This window comes from Azolla caroliniana, unplaced genomic scaffold (genome assembly GCF_043228905.1).
Source record: "Azolla caroliniana isolate FFs.n. ecotype wild unplaced genomic scaffold, voAzoCaro1.0.p SCAF_9, whole genome shotgun sequence".
Lineage (NCBI taxonomy): Eukaryota > Viridiplantae > Streptophyta > Polypodiopsida > Salviniales > Salviniaceae > Azolla > Azolla caroliniana.
This window is the reverse complement of record NW_028230444.1, coordinates 5,925,243-5,933,841: the sequence shown is the minus strand read 5'-3', so window position 1 is coordinate 5,933,841 and position 8,599 is coordinate 5,925,243. Positions and strand designations below refer to the sequence as shown.

General features: G+C 36.4%; 1 long non-coding RNA gene across 2 annotated transcripts; it reads left to right on the top strand.

Annotated features, from left to right (window-relative positions):
* The first annotated feature begins 2,065 nt into the window (after positions 1 to 2,065).
* Positions 2,066 to 4,076, top strand: LOC147860026 (uncharacterized). 2 transcript variants are annotated; one of them, XR_015530203.1, is made up of 2 exons: positions 2,066 to 2,290; positions 3,271 to 4,076. It is a non-coding gene; the product is annotated as an uncharacterized LOC147860026 (long non-coding RNA). The 2 variants fall into 2 exon arrangements; XR_015530204.1 differs by having other exon boundaries at positions 3,260 to 4,076.
* Positions 4,077 to 8,599: the final 4,523 nt, after the last annotated feature.

Genomic DNA, 8,599 nt, shown 5'->3' with positions numbered 1-8,599 from the left:
CCTCCACAAAGTCTGGTGATACATACCTCTGGACAGTAGGACAATAGGTGGTGCGCCTCGCTGAAGATGCCTAAACCCTAAACCTCTAGCTTCCTGTTTGAAAACAGGCAAAAATGACAGGTATATGGGTTTTATACTCACCACAAACTAATGAGTTGGGCTCCTTTTCATAGAGTCGGGCTCCTTTTCACAATGAGTCGGGCTCCTTCTTTAGTGAGACGGGTTCCCCAAAAAGAGAACAGTTTCTGATGTTGCGCTTTTTCTTCAACCACATTGGACGATGTAGATCGCACTCGCCCTCATCTAACAACATGCATCGTCCCTCTCCACAATTCCCTCACTTGCCCTCATAAATATTTGGTAGTAGTTTTCCACGTCGATGTATATTATGCATGTATGTATGTATGTATGTATGTATGTATGTATGTATGTATGTATGTATGTATGAGCATTCACAAAACATTATGCATGTAACTTCGACGTGTCTAACTACTACCAAATATTTATGAGGGCAAGTGAGGGAATCGTGGAGAGGGACGGTGCAGGTCACTAGATGAGGGCGCGTGTGATCTGCACCGTCCAATGTGGATAAAGAAAAAGTGTGAAAAAACGCGCCATCAAAAGTTCTCTTTTTGGGGAGCCCGTCTTACTAAAGAAGGAGCCCGACTCATTGTGAAAAGGAGCCTGACTCATTAGTTTGTGATGAGTATAAAAACCCATATACCTGTCATTTTTGCCTGTTTTCAAACAGGAAGCTAGAGGTTTAGTGTTTAGGCATCTTCAGTGAGGTGCACCACTTGTTGTCCTGCTGTCTAGAGATATGTATCACCAAACTTTGTGGAGGTTATACCTTTGAGTTTTGTGTTTGAAATCATACACCTGTTGTCTTGTTGTCCGTGAGCACATGTTGTCCTGTTGTCCAGAGGTATGTATCACCATACTTTGTGGAGGTTATACCTTTGAGTTTTGTGTTTGAAATCATATTTTCCTCGCAACTGGAATCCATATTATTATTGACCTCCACTGCATGCCAATATGGAATCATATTTAGAATCTTGATAAGATAATATGGAATCATATTTAGAATCTTGATAAGAATCTTGAAGAAGATGACAGATCAATAAGTCGCAACCAACAAATCGGTGCCAAAAGAAGTGCAACAATAGACATCTCGCAAGAACTTATTGGCAGCTCCCCAAACACTTCCAAATCCCACTCCGGAAAGCTACAAAGAGGTGCAAGTCGAGCTAGGAGGCGATTGCCAATATGTGACCATGAGAAGGTTCGGTGTTTGCGTTGCGATGGCTTGACCTTGACTTCAAGGGACTTGAATGTTACATGTTGTAAAAATTGTGGTTGCATCTTGCAATCATCCTAACATGAGCCATAATCTCAATATGTAACGTGTATATTCATATTTCATTTTAGGGTTGTCACCATTTGACGTTTTAATATTTTATGTAAGACTTGTTATTTGAATCTTTAGGTTTTTTTGAGAAATTTTATGATCATTTTCATGGAAAATATTTGTTGTACACTTACCATTTTTTTGAGTTTTTGATGTTTGTTTTTAAGTCGGGCTCCTGATGACAGAGGTTGTCAAACAACGGGGCTCCTTTTGACAGAGTCGTGCTCCTTCTTACTGATGTTGTCAGACAACGGGGATCCTTCTGACAGAGTCGGGCTCCTGCTTACAGAGGTTTTCTGACAGCAGCAGGGCTCCTTTTGACAGAGTCGGGCTCTTGGTGACAGAGGTTGTTAGAGAATCGGGCTCCTTTTCACAAAGTCGGGCTCTTGGTGACAGATGTTGTCAGCTTTTTATCCATCTTGGACGGTGGAGATCGAACACGCCATCAGCGGTGCGACTTGCACCGTCCCTCTCCGCGATTCCCTCACTTGCCCTCTTAAATATTTGGCAGTAGCTAGTCACGAGCAATATACATTGATACAAATACATATACATATACATATCGGGAGGATGAGTGGATTATCTAAAGTTTCCCAAATTTACAAGAATAGCCCCCTTTGCTCCCTCCCCTGTTCCAGACATTCTTCACATGCTTTCTTTATTGGACCCAGCCATCAGTCCTCCTCTGCCATAGCTGCCTCTCTGACCACCTTTCCTCTTTGCACGGCAGCGCAGAGACAGCCTTGAAAATTCTCACTGACCCCAGAAGGAAACGGCCTCGGGAATTCCTCTGGTGGTCGAAGAGACAAGATCAGAGATTTTTGTTGGATCTGCTCATCATCAGGATGGATTGGATGAGACTTTCGAGAGAGAGAGAGAGAGGTATGTGATTTTCTTTTTTCTTTTCTTTTCTTTGAATGAATGCAGGGAAGAGGAGGTTCTAAATGTGCGAACAAAAAACAGAAAAATGCTACAAGAGTTTTTTAGGGTTGTCTGTTCTTGCTTCCACATAAAAATCCATAAGTTAATGGTGATTGGTTTCCTTCTTTTCCGTATTAAAAGACAGAACATGATTTCTGTTTGATCGAGTTAGAACTGAGTATAAGTTTTTAAGTAGTTGGTCTAGGAATCAAACATAGTTAAAGAATACTTAGCATATAATACACACAGAATGTGTATGCTAAGTATTCTACAAATATTCTAACTTTTTATAAAGTACTTAGAATACGTATTTTATCAGTAAAATACGTTAAATACTAAGAATACACTTAGAATACTTTAAATACATAGAATACTTGTAAAACACATTCAATACTTCTTAAATTTTGAAGTTTTGTTTTCAAAAAAAAAAAAATTTAATTAAAATATTTTTAAACTATTTTGAAATGTTAAAATACTTGTTAAATATGTAGAATACGTGAAATTTTGAAAAATGGCAGTTCTAAAACATAGAATACAGTTAGAATACTTCTGAGTATTTTAAAGTAATTTTGAAAAATGGCAGTTCTAAAACATAGAATACAGTTAGAATACTTCTGAGTATTTTAAAGTGTATTCTAAACGTAGAATACATGTTTTTTAACAACTATGGAATCAAAGTAGTAGATGAAGGCAACAGATGGTTAGTGACCCTAGCATATAAGACAACTTTAGTTGACCGAACTAAGACGTATCTATCTATATCCATTCACTTAGTAGCACATGAGGATGCATCTCCATTGCATCATCTCCCAACTATAACCATATTGAGGATCTCTACAATATAAGCTTCTTCTTTTTATTCCATTTGTGTTCCCATTTTGTTTGGTTTGTATTGTGCGGGTCTTATAGACGACTTGCATAACATTATAGCAAAACCACAGAGTTTTCGGACATGTGTGTATGATAAGCAACAATTAGAAGAGAGAATCAAGCAAAGGCAGTACAGTACAGTAGATTGGCATCGGCAAATTGAAGCGGGCACACTGACAGGTCAGAAGTTAAGATTGCCAATGCTCTCAGAGGCATCACTCACAGTCATGGCTGTACGTTGCTGAGAGCCCCATGTCTAGTTGCACAAGTTGTCAGCTCCCATTGCACTGCCAGAGTGAGAGGATCTCAATTGCCTCTGCCTTTGCAATTATTTCCTCCTCCTCAACCTTGTTCAATTGTAAGTGGAGGATCTCAATGCTCAAATACCTTGTTACAACCTTCATAAAACATGAGGATTGCATAAATAGATACTTCCATCAAAGCTCACAATTGAAAGAGCAAGGAAGCAACTATGTAATTTGGAGAATGACCAAGTATGAGTACAACCACGAGGTTTGATACAAGGAGCTATAACATTATGTTTTCCTGTCGTAATGATCATAACTAATGATTCATCTTTGCTTAATATGGGCCAACTGATAAGGTTTTGGTGTTTGACAGATCATACATTGATGTATGTGTGTATATGTGTGCGTGGACAGGCAGGTGTTATGGGCCAATCGATGAGCGAGACATATTATCTCGATTCCTTAGCCCTTTATCAGGATAGACAAAAGTGATCAGAAATATAGTAAAGATGTGTTGATTGATCTACATGTATGCATGCATACACTCACATTTGAACACTTAGCAAAGGCATTAGAATATCAACAATTAAAGTAACAGGGACTAGGAGATTTCCTTCCCCTTGACAAAATGTGACATTCTGTTTAATTATTCCCCATGTAGTTGCATGGGTGCATCTCATGTGACGTATCTTCACCACATTGTTTCATCACTACTGTGAAGATACTTAACATTTCAACAAATCCATACTTACACCCATGTAGAAATGGCAAAAGTATTGCATCACAAAATGTGTCATTTTGTTCAGTTATTCCCTGTGTAGTTGCATGGGTACATCTCATGCGAAGTATCTTCACCAGTGTTTCATCACTATGGTGAAGATACTTAACATTTCATCAAATCCATACTTACACCCTTGTAGAGATGGCTAAAATATTGCACCACAAAATGTGTCATTTTGTTCAAGCAGTCCCTGTGTAGTCATATGGGTATATCTCATATGAAGTATCTTCACATTTCATCAAATCCATACTTACACCCATGTAGAGATGGCTAAAGTATTGCATCCATGCAACCAAATTATTTAAATGAATTTGTGGAGCAACTCTGAATTTCAGTTATCACTATTGTTTCGTCAAGTTTATTCTTAAACCCATGTAGAAATGGCAAAAGTGATGATGCATTCCATGCAAAGATATTATCGAAAAAAATTTGTGGAGCACTTGAATTTCAGTTATGTCTATTGTTTCATCAACTCCATTGTTAAACCCATGTAGAAATGGCAAAAGTGTTGCATTCATGCAACAGAATTATTAAATGAGTTTGTCGAGAACATGCATGGACAGTAGAAATATGGTTGATGATAATTCAGTTATATACATGGAGTGTCAAACATAGTTACGAGTGATGAGCTTCCTAAAAGTTTTGAGTCCACTTCCATATGAGGTAAGTTCAGTGTTACGTGGTAACTAAACATTCAGACACAGAAAAATCGCTGATATATCCTTGATTTTCCCAAGTGCCCTTGGTTAACGACTCATGAGAAGTTAATTAGCAATTAGGTGGTTAATTTATCTCCCTACTTCGATTATATGGTCAACTCATCCCTTTTTTTACTTATGGGGTTGATAATTTGGGGATATAACAAAAACTGAAAACAAGAAAAAAAATCAGGAGTATAGTGGAATTTGTCCCTGCAATTACTCATGTCTATCTGGATTTAGAGCACCCTCATCTAGAATTATTCAACATTGTATGTATTCATGAGCCAATCACTCTTGGAGTATGTACAAATCCTCTAATTACATTGCTACACAAGACTGTTCACTTGTTTCTTTCCTAAATCGACAATGATTTTTAAATAGAAACTTGATCATTATCAAAGAATTTGTATCGATCATGTTAGCGGAGGCAAATGAACACAAGTGATCATGCACCCTTTGAATTTCTATAATTGGGTTATTTCTTTGTTGGTGTTGGGTAATATGGCTTTCTTCAGGGGAACTGAAATTCAAGTGAATGCCAACATATAGCACTCATAGGAATTTTCTTATTCCTACATGGTTCGATGAATAGGTTCAATTTGGGAGTAGTCTTTGATGTGCCTATATTTATATACCTTGTACATCATATGAGGTCACTGAACATTTATAAAAATCTTGTATATGTTTTGTCACGAAGGAAAAAAAGGAATTGCGTAAGTACAATGATGATTGTTTCTTCGTATAAATTGTTGAGTTTGTGCTAAAGTAACATTGTCATTTTACAAACTATGTAGAGTTGTGAAAACATGTAGATATCAAAAGAAACATTATCAAATTTCTATAGCACAAAGGTATTCTCATGGTGGCTTTGTGAGATGATTGTTGTTTTGAAGGTACAACCAAAACTTGTATATGTGATGAGTATCATAATTAACAATTGGCAACAGGAGGGTCCAAACCGAACCGGTTTGGAACTGAACCATTTAAAATTAAAAAAACTTGAACTGAACCATGAAACCGTTAAACCGAACCGTTAAAAAAAATTCAAACCGTAAAAACCACGGTTTCCTAGTTCGGTTTCGGTTTCGGTTTCAACATAGGTCAATTTTTTTATTTTTTAAAATTTATAATATTTCATTTTTTTAAAATTTTTAAGATGTTCCTAAAATGTGAGAATAAGGTCTAAAAATGCGGTTTTTGGCTATTAAAACTGAACCGAACTGTTTTTAAAACCCTAAACCTAAACCAAGCCGTTAAGTTGCGGTTTTGCAGTTCGGTTCTGTTCAAACCGAACTGTTGCCAATTTTTAATCATAATGTGACAGTACCTGTTTGTGAACAACTACCATATGTGTTGAAAATGCAAGACCAATTCTTTTGTAGAACATGCTCATTTTGATTCTTGTGGCAAAGTAAGCTTGCCCTTCTCACCACTCCATTTGGTTTGCAAATATTTTAGAAGCGTTCATCATGTAAGCATCACAAACTAAAAAACTGGCAAGACCAAACTTGTGCAACATTTAGTTGTGCTACTTCATTATGCAAATTATGTAGTGCTTTTCTCATGTGCAGACAACACACTTTATCCATCAACATAGGGAAATCTATATATTAGGTTATTCAAATTTCACACCAAGCAACAAGATGGTTATGAATCCTTCACCTACCAAGGTTTTAATATAGAATATTCAAGGTTTATCAGAAACTTGGGAAGAGATGTCTTGATAAACGTTAATTGGTTGAGATATGATTAGGTTAGTTAACATGCATTTGAATTCGAATGCAATCTTAATGGTAGACAAAGATCATACAATTCCATGGAATAGAGAGGTTTGTGAAGAAGAAAATATCTCCATGGAATGACATTGGGAATGTGCAAGTTGCTTCCTTGGGATGCTACCTTTTGGTCAAAGCGACCGCTCCATATTCAAATATACTAATTGAGAAGAGGGACGTGAGTCATTAGATGAGGGGTTTGATGATTACCAATCCAACCTTAGGATGCATACAAAGAAATGCAAAAGATAAACAAATGACAAATGGCACAAATAGCAAATTGCAACAATATTGTATATAGGCCCATCATTTAATGATGGAGTGAGCTCAACTACATCTCATCTTCCCCATGTTGTTCAAAGTGGGTTGAGAAATCACTCTCCTATGCATCCATGATCTTGATATTGAGAATGGAGAGGCCTACTTAAGAGTGTGCCACCAAGCAAGAGATCAAGCGTGGGGAGATTACCCAATGTACCAATTTAGCATACCTATCAACACCTCCTAGGCACATATATATGCTCTCTAATTAAGCAAGAGACATCTTATACTAAAGCATGACCACATTAAACAAGTAAATAATATATCATTATTTCTTGAGAGACTTTAGGATCAAATTTGGGTCATCAACTCATGATGTTTTGACAATGCTCCTGTCTTTGTCTTGTCGTGGAGTTGTGATATCTTGTTTTAAAGTTGCATTTCCATATTCAATCTATAACAATCACATCTAAACATGCATCAAGATAGTTTTAATTATTCCCTATTTTTCTTCATTCATTTCACGTTTTCTATTAGAAGTAACCACAATATGGAGACAAATTATGTCTATTTTTTCTTCATTCATTTCACATTTCTATTAGAAGTAATTGCAATATGAAGACAAAAAATGGCCCAATGTCTCAAATAGAATAGATTAGGTTTTAGTATGTTTCACAAACGAACCTTTAGTATGAGTTTGTGTCCAATAATGAAAAGGAACCCAAAAAGAAAATAGATAATGTTTCTATGCATAAGAAAATTGATGATATATATAAGGCAATTGCTTTATCTATGGCATAAATATGCTTAGCAATGTGATGAGCAACAACGACATGATTATGTGAGGAAAACATGCAGAATGCTTCACCCCTCCATGTCTCTATCTTTTTTTTTCCTCTCTTTCTCTCGCAAGTAATGACATACATAGAGTTTTGCAAAAGGAGAGAGACTTTCACAAAGATTCCTACATAGACAATGCATGATCATGCCAACTCAATACACATTGTCTTAACATCGTATGTGTGGAATCATACAGGTGTAAATAGCTTTTGACCTCCTTTACAAATCATCAATGTTTTCAAGGCTGAGAATACAAGATGATAAATTTCCAAAGCCAACATCTGCAAAATTGTCGTTGAAGCTTAACTAATCACATAATTGAACATTAAAACAACAAGTAGTTCGCAAAATAGCATGTGCTGCACTTTTTCCCCTTATCTTTCTCTCTCCTTTACAATTCACAACAATATATAAATCAATAATTTAATGGGAGTTGTTAATTGCAAGCATTTCATCCAATAACCAAGTGATGGGTAGTGACAAAGACAACCAACCATACAACAAATAGAAATGTGGCCCACTAAATTGGGAATGTTTAACAAGGTAAGTTTCTCTGCTTCAAGGTTGCTACTGTTCAAATCAATTTCAGTTTGCATAATTCCATAATTCAACAAAATTTCTCGGTTGTTAATTATTGAGCATTGTAGGTTAGGTTCAGATGTCACCTCTTATGGTAAAGGAACTTTCATTCTTTTGTTTTGCTCGATCCACATATGTTGTATAAATGACAATAAATTGCATATACGTGTACTTGTGTGCACGTGCAAACACACACTAGCCAACAATGTTAGTAT